This window comes from Battus philenor, unplaced genomic scaffold, assembly GCF_028537555.1.
Source record: "Battus philenor isolate CCGP_79_NKW_IND1 unplaced genomic scaffold, ilBatPhil1.0.hap1 SCAF_26, whole genome shotgun sequence".
Taxonomy (NCBI): domain Eukaryota; kingdom Metazoa; phylum Arthropoda; class Insecta; order Lepidoptera; family Papilionidae; genus Battus; species Battus philenor.
Window position 1 is genome coordinate 4,364,174 of NW_027181689.1, and position 20,447 is coordinate 4,384,620.

Genomic DNA, 20,447 nt, shown 5'->3' on the forward strand with positions numbered 1-20,447 from the left:
CATAAAATCAAACAGAATTTCTCTTTTTCATCTTAGTTCATAATTTTAGATCTTAGTATAGCATAAACAAAATATCGTCAATTAGATGACTAAAATTGCTTAAAATATAGCCTAGATAACACTACCGATGAATCAAAGGTAGTCCAGGGGTAAAAACTCACATAACATATTGAAATAGCCTATATTCTTTTCCTTCTTTACTTCTATAAATTAGAACTAAATAATGTTTGGGTTTTACGAGTAAATCATTGCTAATTCCTAATAATTATAAGCTATTTTTATTAATAAATATAAGCCGTAACTTTTATTATTTGTTTTTTAAACACTACTCATAGAATGTGTGTAAAACGATGAAGTCAGTGCCGAAGTGATTTTCTACCACTTAACCGAAAAAAAACTCCATGACGTGAATAAATCAATAATCATAATATGTATTTACTTATAATATTGCTTTTACTCAATAGTGATCGCATTAAAACTATTGTATGATCCAAAGAACGTGCATTTTCTTTTAAAAATGTTATCGGCTCGGTGGTCAGTATGCGCTAATGGTGCCGATGTGCTTAGGCCCGGATGCGCTCGTAGCTCGCTGACCCACTGAAGAAGCGACGGACATACAAGGAGTTCCTGTTACCAAGAAGGTTGACATCTTGCTTTTTATAACGTATTGTAGATGCCTACGCCTTAACGAGAGCCCGGTCATAAAAACATCTACATTGTATTTTAAGTACTGGCTATTTATTATTTCATAAATCCAATGGTTTTGCTGTCTTCACTGCTTTTCAAGGCAGTAAATTTTTAACCGCAATATCGAAGCATGTAAACACAAAATATTCTTACCCTTTATGCTTTTGTTTGTATGAAAGTTATTCGTAATATTAACTCTACACTATTCGAGTCCTAGTCGAATAATAAACAGAGAAAGACTAGCAATAAAGGAAACCACTCGTGAGCTCCTTCTTTCTGAAAAAAGAAGGCAAATATGTCCTTGGTAAATAAAATAATATAAATAAAAACACAAAAAAGGTTTTTAAGAGATCTAAAACAATCTTTTGCAATAAACGATGAATACTATTATTGATTTATTTATTTAATAAAACAATGAAACATTAACAACCATACAATAATAAATACAATACTATACAAAACAAATTTTTTGCTGTCTGTATTGGTTTAGAACACTGTCGTAGATGTTATCGCCCACTTTTTTAATTTGACGAAAAAGTTGATTCCGTAATACATAAATAAACAAAAACTTTTAATAAAAATAAAAAATATCAAAAAATAAAATTAAGATATGTGGTTTTTTTAACTTTTATTTGTTAAATATTTCTAATTTCATCTATCCTAGCATATCTAGAATTGAATCGTTTTAAAAAGATGACCGACTGTTTCTCATTCACAATGACTTTATATGGCATTGGCGAGTTTAGTAGAAATACAGGTTTTTATTATAAATAAATCTAAATGTTTCTGTTTTCTGAATAAATTAAACAATATTCTTTTCTGTGAATCACTCTAAATTAATATCCTTTAAAGGTAAACAACTTGAGATTTAAATATAATAACGAACGTATATATTATTTTAAATTTTATTAGCTCCGCTTAGCTTATTTGGTTAAGACTTATGTATTTAGTTGTTATCAGATTTGCAATTAGATCAAATGTTCTTCCGGGGAAGTCGCTAGAACACTTCCTAGAAGGCCCTCAGCTGTCACCCGATACACGTTTAGTATTCTGATATGATGGTGCTCAGAATTGCTGAACCACGGTTCGATCCGTTCCTATTATCGTAATATCGGAGGAAATTTTATCACAAACTGGTAACACTTACACTTTTAGTTATCCCTGTTACAGTGGCAGAATTTAATAAAGTTGGTCATGGGTCATATTCATTTATACTTAGGGCATCATCATTGTGAAGCCATAATTATATGTAATATTCTTGAAATGACAGTAGATGGCGCTACTTGTAGCATTGTGATGATCAAGAACGTAATAGTTATTACATTTTTTTATGGACTGGATCTATACTTTTGCCTTATCGTTGTTCGGATAGAGTTTAGCATAAATCTAGTTTATGTAACTACCAGTGTTGCCCTTTGAAACTACCGCTCTTACCATTACGTCACATGTTATTATTATAAGATTAAAATTTATAAGATGTTACAACAATAAACATGCCAGTCATCTCGAGTAACGCATTGAACTACACACACGCACAATACTTTTCTAAAAGCCTCGTGCATACGACAATTCCGACACTAATTTGTGTCAATACGATGGAGCCGCTATACCAATATATTTAACGGCGACACACTGACATGAAACGTGATCGCGATGGAGGTTAATTTAACTTATTATTCATTAAGACGCCATAGCCTCTGTGTACGAGTAGGCCACCCGAGATATCTTTTTATGGGAAAAGAGTCCGGATGCAACAAGTACGTACGTAGTTCGAAAGAATATTTATTTTATATAGGTAAGTCAACAGCAAAACATAATATAAGTTTATACTATCTTAAAACATACTACAAAACTAGTATGTCTGCCTATTGTAGGCATACATCTCTGGCTACAATTATGCAAGCATATATCTAAACGTTAAAAAATGAGTAGCAAAAAGCAACAAAATTAAGCGGCTGTCTAAATAATAATGATAAAAGACAAACAATTTATGCTTAATTAATAGAATAGATTATACACTTTCATTACATTAATACTTTTTTTTGTGGGTTGATCCTGGCAGCATTGCAATGTCGGGCCGATCCATGGCGGGAGTCGATAAAACACTGACCATCCCGTCACATTACAAATATCAGTTAAATATAATATTCCGCGAATTTTTTGATATTAGGTTAAAAACAACAGATACGACACTTTGTTCTTAGCCAAGGGACCGAAAAGCGATCACAGTAATATTACAGACAAAAAAATTTATTATTTCACGAAAAGTGTTCAAGTATTTACTTCAAGCTATTACGAGTCTTTAAAAATGTCTACCTTTTTATTTCTGTATTAAATTGATTGAAGTAGTGTATAATCTGTGAATCAAGTAGAGTCGTCCAAGAACGGTATTGTAGTGCGAGATATTAAAACTTTTTGTTATTTTTTTGTTTCTTTGGACGACCTGATGATAAGGAACTTCCACATTGATATTCTCAAGTATACACGATGACGTAAATTTGTCGTTTAAAATTTTATAAAGAAACGTTAAGTAAGAAATTATGTAACGGTTGTGATGGGCTTTCGTTTTAAAAAATGTAGGCGGTTTTTTTAGGACTGGACTTGCACTGCTGCCCAAATAGTATTTGCGGATTCAGCGAGTTCGAGGCGGCAGGCCGCAGAGAGCGCTTAACCTAAGACCTCTTTTAAGGGATCGTTGCATAGGTCATAAGGTTGCTTATTAGAAATCTTGGTAAGGTATATGCAATAGTGTGTACCCGCTGAATTACTTTTTTCTTATACAGTTCAGTTTGTAACCGTTTTATGACTCTCTTTTCTATTTAACTAGTCAGCCGACTACATAAAGCTCAAAATTAATAGATTAATTACAAAAACCTCAAAATCACAAATATAATTTCTTTATATGACTACCTAATACAATACTTCATGAGTGTGTTTTATCCGTTCTTTTTAGTCATTTTACGTTTATGTGATTACCTGTTGCAGTTATTTTAAATTTTTGTATGTTTTTAGCTTCCCGTTACTGACGACTTCCTACTAAAAGCGGTAAAATACTTTAATATAACTAAATTCATATTGCTAGTTTTAATAGAGTTTATTCAAATTTGCCCTTTAATGTAAAGGCATAAGGTTTAATATAGCAAATATCATTTAGCACATTAAATAATTCTTAATTAGCAGTGCAACTGTTAAATAGTTTTAGTCAAATTGTCACACGTTCCGCTTTCATATGTGTATTAATTTGATAGTTTATTCTTTTACTTAAATATAAACCTTACAAACTAAAGCATGAAATTTATTATTTTTTGAGTGTAATGGTATAATGACTAGTAATTTTTTTTAAGTTTGCAAAACTTTGAAGAAGTATTACAGCGTAAAACATAACGTAGTGATGATGTTTAATTTTTTTTATTTTAAAGTTTAATTAAAATGATTGATTTATGATTGTTTTTCTGGATACGTTTAGCCTGTACGAATATAATATTATTTCATTACAACAATAAGCAAAATTTTATAAATACCAAAATCTTACTTTATGAGCTAACACATTCTAATATCAAAAGCTGTAAAATTGTAAGATATATGGTAAAAATAAATAAGTGATTAAAATAAAATTGTCAACCATGTAAACCCAGAAAAAGACCTAAACTTAAAAATAAATTAAAATAAAGAAACTGTAATAATTAAGGTATGATGAGAAGAAAGAATGATATCGAACGGAAAATATGAAAGGGAAATGTAGAAAGCAAGAAAAAGAATAAAAGATAATAAGAAGAATGACAGAAGAGCGTGAAAATTAAATGCTAAGTGAAAAAATTATTAAAAAGTAACCAAAGTCCTTGTCCCAAAAAAGTTGGGGTACCAGAGGTCACCAATAGCGAGGATCATTAAAAAAAATTAAAAGCTGAATCACATATTAATGTTATTATTAGTATTATTAGGTTGCATAGCGCGCATAACAGGTGGCCGCTGCAGCCTTGAGGTTCTACAGCCATAAACCACTAGGAGGTTCACCCTTAAATTGAACAGACGACCTTTTTAATGTCGTCAGAAGACACAGGAAGCAGGCCACTTATAATATATGTCGATTACTAAACGTCCGAAAAATAAAACGAAGATATACATCGCTGGATTACTTTTATTGCACGCGACTGTACAAATACAGGTGAAAATAAAATGTAGTCCGTTTTTATGACTTGAGTTTAATTAGCAATCTTTTAAAGTTAAACTTAATTTCACTTTTATTACCTATTGTGTCAAGGGAAGTATGCTCTGTACGGCATTTACTTTACTGTTAACAATTGTAATTTGAAAGTTTTAATTAAACTTTAAAGTGCTACAAGCTTTTACTTGGCGAATTATTATTGTCATTGTACACAGATAATAGAAAATATATATATGAGATTTTCATTTATATACTAGCTTATCATGACGTCTTTGGAAACAAAAAGTAACGAGACTTGAAATTTGTTAGAAATATTCCTTTCGAAAAGTAGAGATCAGTTAAAATGTTTATTTAATTCCACCTGCAAGGAGGTTTGAGGGGGCGTTGATTAAGTTCCCGAAGCAGAAAAGGGGATAATTATTGTTATAATTTAGTTTTAGTGGTGATTAATAATTTATTTATTTATGGAAGTCAAAAAGAATAAAATACGAAAAAAAATTTTTTTTAACTTGTTTAGTTTAATTATTTTGTTTAACATAATACCATAATTTAATTTAATTAATATCACAATTTTGATGTACAATATTTGAGAAAAGGATTTAGATTTATGTCATCTATTAAATTATAAATATTTATAATGTATATATACACAGTATATATACAGTATTTTATTCCACGATTATATAATAAGTTAAAAGCGTAAATAAATTAGGTATTATTAATAATTTATCAATTAATTATAGTGAATTTCAAAATATTTCCAGATATCTTTAACAGTATCAACCAGGAAATGAAAAAGACTACCAAAGAATGTTTAAAGAAAAACTACTCACTGGGAGACTTTAAACCCTTTCAAAACCGGTTATCGGCTTAAGCTGGAAAAGTCATGTAAAAAGTTGCGTGCGAAAGAGACAGTTTTAACTTATCATTAGTGCGAGCGAGATACAAATTAGATGTCACTGAGTCAGTGGGTGAGGCGGACAGAGTCAATGCACTAAGCTTCGCAATACAGTTAGTGTTACCATGATTCTTTTAAAAAAATACTTCAGGACTTTTCTATACATATACATTTATGATAGTCATCGATGGATCGGAAACTGGAAGTCTGTGGTGGATGCCTATGTCCAGTGGACTTCCTATGGCTGAAACGTTTTTATGATTATATACTTTTTTCTCCGAGGCACTTTACGGATAATTTTTTAATGTTTTATTTACCCTATCATCCTCATAAATGTACTGATTCCATGGTCTCATATCTACCATTAACGGACTTCTAGGTCATCAGTCCGTGTAAATACTTATTGCATGGTCATGCTAAATGCATTTAGCCGCTGCTGAGTGTCAGACAAGTTAACAAAACATTTTATTGCCTTCAACTAACCTTTCCAATAGTCCGCAATCGTCTTGCAACTATCTTCTTAGCACATTCAGCGTAAAGAGGTTTACAATACTATGGTATATTAATTTCGAATTGATTTTCTGGTATCGTGTATAAACAACTTGAAACTTAAAATCAAATGTTTCGTAGTTAACTTTCTCTTTTTAAGCATTTTTTTATTTATTAGTTTATCACTTATTAAATTCCTTAAGTCATTTAAATTCCTACCAATATTTTTATACAATAGACAAATGCCATTTGCCTCTTTGGTATTCACAGCTTCATGAGATTTCACGTAGGTGAACGCTGATGATACTACGCCTAATTATTTTTATGGACCGGAGTTCCATTGCTGCTCAAATGGCAGTTGCGTATTATGCTGGTTTGAGCTGCTGGTTGACGCTCGAGGGCTTCTGTGGGGTCCTCAGCTCGGACCGCTACATACTACTATTTTACAAGATCAGGAAGCCGTCGAGTTCCTAGATAACTTTGGTGGAATCCCCATAGAGTTACTATGGTCAAGGACCCCACCAGAGGATCTTAGCTTGGACTGTCATTTGTTGATAATACTTGCTTAGCATCCGATAGAAGCTAGTCCGAGAAGGCAAACCTCGATCTGGTCGGTTGCCTGGCTAATGTCACTCCTAGCATTGGAAGCTAAAGTGAAGGGAGAATTTCTGGCAATGCTTTTATCTAGTGTGATCGAGGATCCCCTGCTAAGCTAACCCTTTTTACAATTGAGCTCGATGACTTGAACCGTCACTTTTTTTCACCTTATTGAGACACCCTTATACCTCGGCTTAACTAACAGAATCCGTACGGTATCGAATCTGGGTCCTTCGTATCAGGCAATAATGATCTATTAAAAAAATAAGTCACTCTTCAATTTTTTCTTTATCTTTATTTCTTAATTCTCTATTTTTGGTCTTATCTAAGCATTTATCATCATATGTACTATTATGTATCTAAGTATTTTAAGTATCAAATATACTATGGCAGTGTAAGTTCGCGCGCCCATGTTTCTCGAAAAGTTTCGCAAAAAATTTATTCCCACAGTTGAAATGATAGCATAATGGAGTGGACCGCAATTGTTTGCACAATAGACGAGCTTAGCTGATGACACTCCTTACGACATCATAGATTTCGGACGTCGCATTGCGAGAACACACATTCTTGAGTTAAAACAATCAACTGTATCTATTGATTTTTAGTCATTAGTACTAATGTGGTTTGTTTTAGCACATAATAATATGATCTATCGACACTAACGTATTCTTAGGTACTCTCGAATATTTCTTGCGTCCATGCAGTGGCCGCCCATTCCAGTGAATTAAATAAGATCAGTCTTTAGGACTAAAGATTTTCACTTTGTTAAATGAAGTAAACTGGCGTAAGAAGTAAACCATATGGCTGTTAGATGAAAAGCTTATATTGACAAAATTAAAAATAAAAGATACCGTATTTTGTGGCGAGTTTGTCAAAACGCAATCTCCGGTACGGCGTTCTCGATGACGCGTCGCATGTCTAACAAAACAATTGTTTAAAGCGTGTTGACTTCCCTCAAACAGTACCGTCAGTTGGGGCCCGCGAATTAACACTTGTGCAATAGGTGAGTAGCTTCTAGTGTGGCAGATATATGCTCAAGAAGTGGTTACCGAGGGAGCCCACGAGCTATGTCACTATAAAGAAGCCTTCAATGCTCCGTCATCTTAGAACCGATAAAGATGTTAATTTGATAAGATAAAAAAATAGGATTTCTACTAAAATTCGTAAGACTTATGTAATCTGCTTCTGGACAAATCAGACACAATACAGAATACGTTAGGATATACGGTGACGTCATCTGAACCGGACTTATTTCTACTTACAAAAAAAATTAAACGTTTTCGTTTAGAACTTCCATGCTTTACAAATATACATAACTATTGTGAAAAAATAGTAGGACGTAGTGAACAGAATTACTAGAAATAAATGCGTAGTCAATCTGTATTCATTGGATGAATAGAATAATGGTTGTCTGGAAGATATCGTTGTTTACGATTAAAACCGCTCTTTTTATATTTTCGCTTTCTAATATGATTTATTTTAATTTTCTTCTTAGATTTACAATAAAGATAAAATAAACGAATAAATATCAATGTTTCGCTTACATTTTTTAAAGTCTACATATTAAATCTAAAAGTCCTCTGTCCACCCTCTTACTATAACAAGGTCGTTAAATGAATAACTTAGTACAGACTAGAAAGCCTACTAGCTGAACTGCTTGCAAAACACGGGTGCCTTATTTTGAAACCGAATGCTATTTGCTATTAAACAAGACGCTAATCTCGCTTACTAAACGCCAGTTAAACAAACATACTTTCGATTGATTCATAGGATCGCGATAAAATAAAATTTTGGAACCTAAGATTACAAATTAGTGTTCATTCATAAAACGGAATCGTTGGTAATGTCGATTTAGAGCCCATCTTCATTTGTTAACTCTGTTTATAAAATACACTTTTAACTTAATTTAAAACTTGCCTCCGTTCTATTTTATCTAAAGATGTTGCTTATAGCTTATAAAATATTCTAGTTACTTCTTGCTATGGCGAATGTTGTATTAGCCTATTACGGCTGTACATATCAGAAAATGAGAACTATGACCCGATTTCGGTTTGGCTTTGATTTATGGGACACCGTGTATAAATATTAACTTGAAATACATGAATAATTTTAAAAGGGTAAATGTAATAAATATTGATAATATATAAAGAAAAAGCGATTTCAAAAGTTGTACTACTACACCAAACCTTGATTGTCTATCTACTTCTGCAAACTTTGTACTATCAAAATTTATTGGCCCGCCGCATTTCAATAATAAAAATAATGTGATATTATTCAGGGTTATATTTTTTTTTTTTGGGGTTGATTATAAATAGTTGTAAATGCATCAAAGCTTTTTACTGACTAATGAGCTGTACATTCGTCGTCAATCGTCTTTTACAGATTAATAAACACCATCCATAGAATAAACTAATAAATACCTTATGTTATATAATACAAAAGAAGGAGGATGTAAAATTAGTAATATCAACTCACAATCAACATCTTAAAACTAGAGACAATATTGCTTTTAAAAACTACTTAATTTGTGAACAGATTCCGTCAAGGATGTCAAGTTTTTTACAACTAATGTTTAGCTAAGCCAAACTTTGTATTCGATGACTAATACTGACATCATCAACGCAGGTCGAATTTTCTCGAATGAACGATATTATTAACAATCTGGATAATAATTACCCCTTATATGGTGTACACACGGTCGTTTATTTAATACGAAATCATAATAATTATTTTGAAAACATAGATATTAACTAATGTTAATTAATAGTAAATTTATGACAAAGACCTTGCATACCTATATGTAGTGTTGTGTTATATGCTACGAAATGTTAATAGTGAACCAGTGGTGGTTCTAAGTAGCTAAGGACTATGACAGCCTGTATAGCTTACTAACAAATAGCTTTAATGAACTGGTAAGCCTGGAAATCCCAATAGCTTAGAACTGTTTTTTAACAACCTTTCTTTAAAAATGTGTAGCAATTGGAGGTACCCTGACTCTTATAAGAATAACCTGTATTTTGCTATTTTAATTGCATTAAATCTGTATTTATAATTTAACCCAAAATAAAAGCTGTAATATATGTGTATAATTTAAAATAATTAAAATGACCAAAACAAAAGTGTTAAATATGGATATTGTAAAATGTCGAATAGCGTGAAATGTGGCGAAAAGTGGGAGGCGAGGACAAGACTGAAAAAAGTTTTTAATGCCGCAATAAGACAGAGAGAAAGAGAATTTGATGGATAAGAGAAAAAAAATGCAAATTATACAAAAAAAAACTTTATGAACTTACTTAGAAATACAAGTCCCTGTCATGGTATAAATGATAATAGAACGAAAAGCTATAAAAAAAGATAATTGAGCATTACCAACATTAGCATTACAAGTAACAATAAAGTTCAGTACCGTCAAGATTTAGATCAATTGAGGTAAGGACCAATAAAATTGCTATTATCAATAGATAATAGCAATTTTATTGGTCCTCTATTCTATAGGCTCAATATAAAAGTTAAGTTAATTATTAAAGTTAAGCCACATGTCAACTAGGTATGAAAAACTGATTAGCCGGGTCAAAGACTATTCTGGAATAAAAATAAAAACCTGATAATATGTCGATTTCCGCAAATGACAATATTCAATACAGTTAGATCAATGAGTAATATTGATTGTTTTTTGGTTATTTACGGTAACATGTTGTTTTTTCATTAAAAAAAATTTAAGTATTAAAAACAAAGTTACATAAAAATACTGGGTGATTAATGGTAAAAAAATACATTGATACATTCATTCAGTCGTAGTTTCAATCCATAGACGCCCACAGCTAAGCTTACGCCTACCTCAAAGATATTTATGGGGATATACCATAATTGTCACGCTTGACAGGCGTGTTCGCGAACTCGGTCTGGTATTATGGTACACAAAGGACGCTGCTGACTATCCTCTGGAAACTTTTGGCCGAGCAATCGCAATCTTATTTAATCAATGCATAGAGTGTGAATTACATACGATTGTTTCCCAGGAATCGAACCCACGACCTACAATCGCAAGTCTCGGCACTCTACCGCAGCGCTACCACTGCTCAACTCATTCTGTCAACTAACGATATTTAATACGTAACGAAATGGAACTATTTGAATAGCTGATTTCGTCAGATAAGATAGCTGATAAGATATGAACAACTATCAAATAATAAATAAAACTTTTACTTTCGATTTTACTATAGAACGACTTGTCAGTGTAATTAGCAGCCGACTGGACGATACAAATAAAGTGGAATATTTAAATTTAGAAAAAACAGTTTAAAAGAAAGGCATTTGCTGCGGCAGTTTTTAATCATTTATTAAATATTTATACCACAGACATTAGCACCTTTGTTTTTACAATAACAGTCAGAACTCCCTTTTTCAGCTCACGTTCTTGCATGTCAGTGTTTACTCGGCTATTCTATTCTCTTCTTAAAGTTTTTTTCAACGCCCTAGCAATGTCCAGTTTTTAACATTATTGTTCCTGCGACCACTTCCTATCTCTACTCCATATTGCTATCCTTAGGTTGCAAGTCAGTATGTTTACGGTGGTTGCCAATTTCACCACATCGATGAATCGCATCTTGGGTCCGTGTAATATATGCACAAATTCGTGTGACATGATATTTCTACCACCACATTATGGACACTGTTAGGGTATGTCGACACCATCTACAGAGAGAATGTAAATGCAATGTAGAACATATTATTATTATAATTATATAGTATTACTACTAAAATAATCCAAGAAACAACAAATTTAAACGTATGTACAAATATACTCCTACAACCTACTATTATATACTCTTACTATATAACTCCTAGAGCTATTAGAAAGACAGAGTTGAGTGTAACTTATTATTAAATTATTTTATTTTAAGTTTTTTTACTCAGTGTCAACTTTGTTAGCAAAAATTAAAATATAAAATATTATCAACACATTTGGTGCCAGCTACTCATACCCGAGTATCTGGCCCGTTCATTTTGCTTAGGCCAATCAGATATTTTATAATTTAGGCATAATTCTCAGTCATCCATGTATACCTTAGCAGATTTTTGGGGTTAAAAAATCTCATTTCTATGGCACTCAATGTGTTAAAGTAGCAAAAATGGTCACACTTATTATTATCTTTTGAATAAGATTACATCGAATAAAAATAAGACATTAAAGTACAATTGTAAATTCCTCTAGCATACGAAATATTTATATAAAATGAAGGAATGAGATGACGTAATAGTCTTGAGATGATTCATACACACGTATCGGTTTCTTAATACACAATGTTTGTAACGGAGGAGAGATTAGGAAATTATGTTCTTAATATATGACATTTTCAATAAAATTACGACATGTACATCACTAAAAAAGATTACAAATATTTATATCTAAAAGCTTATATTGTTACTTCACCGTGAACACACAAATTACCACATTAAGCGTGCGAAGTAAAATCTAAACAAATGTGAATTTCTTCAAATATTTCACCATAGACTTTCACTGGATATCGCTTTCTACGGCGTCAATTTGCCTTTGAGGCGTAGCAAACAAGTTTGAATTTGGAATGTTTATGTTTTTTTATCGCTGATGAAGGCATTTGATGGTTACAAATGGCCTGTTATATTTTTTTTCTTATCGAACTACACGAAAAGAGAAAATTTTCAATAGAAATATTTTTAATGATTACGATGCCACAAAGCTTAAATTATCTACACAAATAATGTCATATGAGGAAATTTACTTTTGGATTGGTCTGTCGAAATGCGCACAATGTTCGATTAACGAACGACTAGTTGTTATCAGAGTATTTTAAATTTATTTTAACTATTCATATATTCTATTTTCATTTAATGATGAAACAGTTATAATAAAGTTATTTTTATTTATTTTAATATTCTTTATTGTAAACACTAGGATACATTTAAATAGTTTCATAATAATAAATGAAAAAGTACAATGGGCCGTCTTATCACACAAGGCAATCTCTTACAGACCACTATAGTATGGGAAAAGTAGAAATATAAACAATTAAATAATAATAATAATTAATAATTATTGTATTTAATATTAAAAAGGCAATAAAAGATACTGCAATCGCTAAGTAATTTGAATTCAATTAAAAATAAACAAAACTTTCAAACGGTCACCAAATTTAGCCGAAGCTATTTAAATTAATGAGATTGTTGGATAACAATTGCGTACAGCAAAGTAAATACCAAATAAAACTTTTACCATTGATTTCACGTCTGAATATCTTATCGATACAATTAAAAGTCGTCTAGACAAAATGTAGAAAAGAAGTCTTGATAATTATAAAAGGTTTGTTAGATAATTCTGTAAAATGGTCTTATTAGTTAGTATACTCAGGGACAATCGATATATGTACAATAATCTTAAATAGTGACATTTAACCAAAATACTAAGGCCAATTTTATAAATTTAAGAACAGAAAATGATTGACAAAATATGTACTGTGGCTAACTAATATAATAATTTTCGGATTATGTATAATCAACATACGAGAAGGGTAGGGTTCATAAAGAAATGTTAATAGTCGTTCTGCGCATCTCAATTTTAGGTCAATTTTATTTATATGTTATTTTAGATAGATCTATCGTTAAAATTAGAATAAACAAATCAGTTTAGCAATTTTCTAATTTAACCAATGATATCCCAAAGATTACACCAATTAGGACGTCCATTGATGGATTCTAGCCACTCCCAAATATCTTACAGCCATTTATGGAAAAAGGGCCAATTCAGTAAACTGTAAAAAAATATTTTTAGGACTGTTCCCATTTACATAGATATAAAAATCATCAAAATCTTCATTTTCTAAAGACATCTCTAAAACATAAACGTTTACTTTTGTAAAACTGAATAACAATAAAATTTATTTTAAATCTTAAAAGTATCTTGCATCAATATACCTTAAACATGTACATAAAAATATAATTTAAAAAAAAAACTTTATTACAATCGCTTCAAAATCTCGTAACAACACCGAGTAAAAGTTGTTGACGAAACATTCAAGGTCAAAGAAAGTATAGTTTTAAAAAACAAGAAAAAGGAACCGAAACACCGAAAGCAAAAGAAATTGTAAATTTAAAAAATCAAGTCACAACATCGCACGTTTACCAAATTCAAATGCATGAAAAAACAGATCAAACACTATTTATAGGATAGAGCACGGTGTCGCATAATGAATTAACCTTTGTCTTTACCGAATACCAGTTATTTTATACCTTATCACGTAAACAAAGGATACAATATCGTATGCAGCATTTCTAAAAGCAGGTTGATTCGGTACATTCCAGCCAAAAAAGACCGAAAAATATTTTAAGTCTTATTTATTCCGCGTAAGGCAGAGAATGAATTGTATTATTTTACAAAAGGCAGGTGATGTGAATGTCAAGTACATGAAATCGATTACAGAGAATCGTTTTGCTAATTTTTAGGACACTTTCGAACGGAGGCCGTTGGCGTCGGTGAAAGATCATTAGCATTTTTATGGTTCTGAATTCAAACTATTTGAGAAATGCTGAATTCTTAATCGGATTGTTTCCATTCTGATATCATAGTCATATATTAGAAATTAATAATTTTAAATAGAGTTTACCGTACATTAAAAACCCTTTTACAGCTTTTACTTGCCAATCACTATAAGTACAAATGTAAGGACAGCCCGACGTGTGCATGTGACTCGAAGAGAAATGAAAGTGTAATCCACATAAAAACCGAGTGCCCTGTGTATAGTAGAGCAAGTAGTGATTTAGAAACTGATTTAAATATAGAAGTAAACAAAAGAAATATACACAAATTAATTAGTAATAAACTTGTGTATTATATTTATAAGTAAGTACGTAACAAGTAATTAAGATAAATAAGTAATTTGATGTGAGCTGTGACATATATATACATACATATATGCTATATGCCTAGAATAATCGAGAAAGTTTTAATTTTTTTGACCTGTCTCGCACTGCTGTCCGTATTGCATTTACAGATTCCAAGGGTTCGAATCTCTAAGGCTACATACTACAATATCACCATATCAGGAAGTAACTGTGCATTTCTAGCGCTTTGACGGACACCACTTAGAGTAACTAAGTCAGGCCCTACCAGAATACTTTGGCTTGGGCTGTTGCTCGTCGATAATACCCGTTTAGCATTCCGTCTCAAGGTCTCCTGTGAAGATCTTGGTGGGTTAATAATACCTGACTAATGTTACTACGACTGCAGAAACTTGGGTACTGTCCCTTAGTTCTGTAACCAAACACAAACCAGTAATTGTTTATGTTTACACCAATGACCCTGAACATAAGAGGAACTAGAATAAAAATGTCCACCATCATAATAACATAAATGAATATTTTAATTACATATTTGTCTTCTACATTGACCAATATTATCATAATTATTTATTAACAAATCACATTTTAAACGTAGGAGTGTGACTGAATTAATTATATCTGGGTCATAATAGAACCTTGTTGATAGAGAAACTACATTATTTTTTGCGTAGGCAACTCGATTGGCCGTCACACTTTGTAAAAAAGGGAATCGCATTCCAAAATAACTGTAATCGCAACAACCATATTCAATATTTTTCCTGGCAGACACGAGCTCCTCGTATGTATCGCTACTTGGTGAAAACGTCGTAATGACGTCATCAGATGAAAATGGGTATCATTAGTAGAAGCTCGAGCTATTCATAAAAGATACCGGTACTCCAACAGTGAGAAAATTACCAAGGTTCACATTACAAATCATTTTGATGCATACAGTTTCACGTGAAATTAAATTTCACGGTCATAACACCTATTAATTTCCGGTGACATTTAAATAGTTTCTTTATTACCAGAAACGTATATAATTACATTTTAATGTTAGATAAACAGTTATATAATATTTAATTGAGATCATTTCATTGATTCCCATTCATTCATTTTCATTGATTTCAAAAAACTTTTAATTTAACAATAAACAACGATAACTTAAAATAAGTTTTAAGACGTAAATAATAATGTGAATAAATTGCTTTATGGTACGCAATATTTTTGGTTTCATTATATCCTTTTTGTGATTTATTTTTGTTTTATTAAATCCTTTTTGTGATTTTGATTAATGTCAAATGTTTTATTTATTTTATTCTTTTATAATCCTTGCAACTTTACTACCTTTTATTTCCATATGAACCTTTTACGTCCCTTCAACAAGACATTAAAGCACATTTTACGAATCGTTTTTACTTATATATTGATAATATATCGCAAAGATTTGTTTGTGTTAATAAATATGTGCATTATTTTATTTCGTTGTTTTTAAAATTATGAATAGCATTACATAACACAACAAGAAATAGTTTTCTTTCGGGTATATGTCTAAAAACACATAATAAATTACCTTCTTTTTTCTCTCTGACCATCGAATACACATGTTTTATGCGCTCATTTGTTATAAACCGTTAGCTTCGGGTAATACAAATTGCATAGGGGCAGATAGTAAACAATAATTAATTTTAATATGTAATAATACGAATTTTGAAAATTCTTTTTCTTACCAATTTATCATTACATTATTGTTTATTTCTGTAACCGCAGATTTTTAGAAAGGGTATACCATGCATTAAATGATAGCAAATAAGCTATGCATTCATTCCATTGAAGCTTTAGAAACTTTATAACCATCCTTTATATCTAAATAATAATAATATTCACAAAGTTATAATTGTCGCCTCACGTTGTCTTGTCGAGAGAATGTATTAATATAGGGTCAAGGGCGAACCGCAGTAATAATGTTGCAAGACTGCACGAGATATATTGTCATACTAATAAATATTTTAAAAGATTATATTTATAGAATACTAACAGTCTCCCACACGCTTCGCGTTATGTATCTATATAGTAAATAATAAGAGCTCCCTCTTATGAACGGAATTTCGTGAAATTTTTACTGGACAAAAGAAATAATCTTATCAAATTTCAAATCTCTAAGCTTTATGATTTTATAGATTTTATGATGAATAGTACGTAAGAGTAAAGTAAATAAAATTAAAGTATTAATTAACACATAAAACTCTTATCATTTACATAAAATAATGAACTCCGCTAGATGGAATAGGAAACTTAATAAATCTACGAAGTCTAATGATTTGTCAATGATTTGAGTACTTGACTAAAAAAATGATAGTTTTAATTGACCTATTGATAAACTTTAACCGGACATAAAAATGTCTAATACTAACTGATAAAATACACTAACTTATAGACGATCGAAGAAAAATCATACTTATTATTGCATTAAACCTTATAATTATAATAGTTACAGTACATTAGCATTATAAGGCAGCACATAATACTTAACGCTTAGTACTTAGTAAAAAAAGGATGCCGTACACATGTATGGATGATTTCTCATAATAAAAATTCATTAAACAATCTCTGTGGATTAATTAAACTTGATACGTGTCATCTGCTGGTGGATAGAGGCTTTCCTTATAGATTTCCAATAGAACCGGTTGGAAGCCGCATCCTGGGTCTATCAACGGCCTTAACAAGATCCTCCCTTAAGGATTCACCTATTGGATGGGCGTCTTACGCAACACCTGTCGTTCCATGATCTCTACTTCAGAATGTTAAGGCCACAGCGGCCAACTCTTCTGGGCGCTATGTGGCCTGCCCACTGCCACTTCCACTTGCTAATCTGCTGGGCAAAATGGCCAATTAGCCATGTCCATTACTTTATTCATCTACAGATGTCCTATTTGAACCTCGGAGACGAGACAATGTTGAATTCGATAACTGACAAAATAACTTAATCTTTTATAGGTAGAATAAAAAATATAATATCATGAATGTAATGCATTAAGCAAATTATACTTTATTACAATGCAATAAAATTTAAAAACACTTCAGATCTATTAATTATGTAACTAACTGTACAGAGACGTTCATTCACGAGTCGGAACAAAAAGAGGGCAAGAGCTAGTGATACGTCAAAATCGAAAGTGAACTGCGAATTCGGTAAAAAGGTCTCGAAACGGGGTCGGGTGAAAATCTTAGTGCGGAGCAGGTTTCCGATTTTAAATTTGGACAGGTTGGTTTCTCTCGCCTCGGGGTTATTTGCGGGCACCTTTTAATGCCTCTATTCATTATTCTATTATCATACTCTGTGAGCGTTTCGACTCTCGACTCTCGGACGTTCTGTAATAAGACAGTGGGACTATTGCTTTATTCTCTATAGACGTGTGTTTATTTGTGACGTATGCTTTCTCTTCTGTTACTCTTGCTTTTAGTATTAATACTAGGTAAGAGTTAAATCCTACCTACTCGTTACTCCAAGATCCATTATATATATTAATTATATTTTTAAAAGCCTTTTAACACTAACGGAAATTTCTTAAAGGCAACCATTAACCGAGCTAATTTACCTACGAAAAATATAGCGAACTGTCATCAAATGATAAAAGATTAATTTCGTACGCCAATTAAAGCCTTCATCTAGTCAAAAGTTGTACATTTATTCAAAAAAGCCTTGATTTTAAATATTTTTCTTTACAGAAATTGTGATTGTGAAAGTGTTTGATATAACAAAAGGAACATTTTTTATATAATTGTATTCTTAAGTTAGATTCAAAATATAATAATTCTTCATAAAATATCATGTACAGGGAATGTGTTTTTTTACAACTTCTCATGTGATGATTAAATAATTACATACATTAGACCTTCGTTAATTTCGAAGAAAGACTGTTAATATTGTGCATATACTTTTTATAGGAAATTGGAATAAATAAATTGCTCAATATCATTACGAAAATATTATACTAAAATAAATGCCATGAAATCGCCAATAACCACGTGAACAATACGTCACGTGCTTGAGACATTTCATACGGAGTGTGCCAATTAATCTATATATTGTATAATATTAAGACACAGCCTCTTTTGAGCAGGAAACCGCGCCGAGACCAGATCAAATAGAAAGTAAGGCCGCACCGAGGTCAATATTGAACGTAATGCTATTTACAATACAACACTGTGGCTCGTGCTTGTGTCTATATTTACTTACGAAGAGACAAAAAGTTAATAGCTCGAATCTTAATTAAAATATAAACTATCTATCTGTAACTGTCCATCTTAATAATTGACGCAAAATAACGCTATACTTTCTTGCAATATGTCAAAGTATCGTTACATAATAACGATAGTAGGTAATAAAAAATAATAAAAATGAACGTCGGGCAAAGAAGTTATAGAATTAAGACATATTCCAAAACTAGAGCTGTGAATAAATGCTTTTAACAAATTGTGAAATGAGAATTGCAAAAAAAAAAACGTAAAGAAGGATATAAAATAAAAGGTATTAAAAATATGTGGCGAAGGATAAAAGGCGATACATATATATTGTATGTATATCGGTGGATTCTGCGTGATCTCAATATGTTTATTTACCAGCTTTTGTACCATCTGCGTGCGCCGTGTAATTTTTGATTAAGACGTCGTAGTTTCATCAGTTAGTTGGACCTAATCCGCTCGTCTCTTGATACTAAACTCTAAGCTGCGCTCAACGCCGGCTAAGGTAGGAACAGATAGCGCAGTATAATCAAGACGAAGATAAATACGTATCTGTGAGAACACGTTTATCAGTAATGATGATAACGATGCGAGAAGAGCTTAAACATCGATTTATGTGCTATAGGTATATAAAAAACGAACTTTTAAACATATTGGGAATAGAATAATTTACAATAAAAACGTTTATTAAAATTGCATTGTTTATTTTTTTTTTGTTTCTGTAGGGAACGTGATATGGAATATTAAAGAAGATTATTGTACAAAATGCACTTTTAAATCTAATATAATACTAATATTACAATATTTTGCTTCACAAAAGGGTTTTTGTGAGTAAAAATATTGTACTTTTATAGTAACGGATTTGTGATTTCAACGTATTTTAAGAGGTGACATAGCTTTCGTTGCTTACTCTATAGCTTATTTACTGTTCTCTTGTCTTTCTGTTTTCGCAGGCAAGCTATTTACAGACGAGAGCGAATAAGTGAAAATATTGAAGGTTATATAAAAGGGAAATAAAGTCCATGTACTCCGGCGTATTGTATTGTTAAAAACAAGAGGTAAACTGCTGGTATGTTTTAATTATTATGAAATGAATTCATGTAATTTTTTTTTGATTTACTTTTTCCGCATTGCTGTGTTTATTACTGTATTATTTATTCATTACGTATGTGTCGCTAAGGCAGTTTACATTTCGAAAAGTTGCAAAGCAAGTCAGTGGCTTAAGCAAGATCACCCTTCACTACGAAGTTGCACAACTAAGTTATAACGTTATGTATTGTTAAGTGGTCAATTATTGATTATGTTATCAACTTATTCATTTAAGATTTTTTGTTAATTATTATAAACAGGTACAATTTTAGGTACTAAGAGAAATAAGGAATTTTACAAGTCTATAATTTCTTCCTAGTACTATTATCATAGTGTTTATATTTGCAATTTTTTTCATCATCATTTCAGCGGGTTAGGACGGATAAAGGTCACCTGCAAAGATTCCCACTAGGACCTGTTGGA

General features: G+C 31.4%; 1 protein-coding gene and 1 non-coding gene across 3 annotated transcripts in view; both read right to left on the reverse strand.

Annotated features, from left to right (window-relative positions):
- Nucleotides 1-20,447, reverse strand: part of LOC137925302 (mucin-3A) — a 117,748-nt gene that overhangs the window by 34,186 nt on the left and 63,115 nt on the right. The gene's annotated exons all lie outside the window — the stretch shown is intronic.
- LOC137925315 (U2 spliceosomal RNA) lies at nt 2,727-2,911 on the reverse strand. The gene has a single exon (XR_011107665.1). It is a non-coding gene; the product is annotated as a U2 spliceosomal RNA (small nuclear RNA).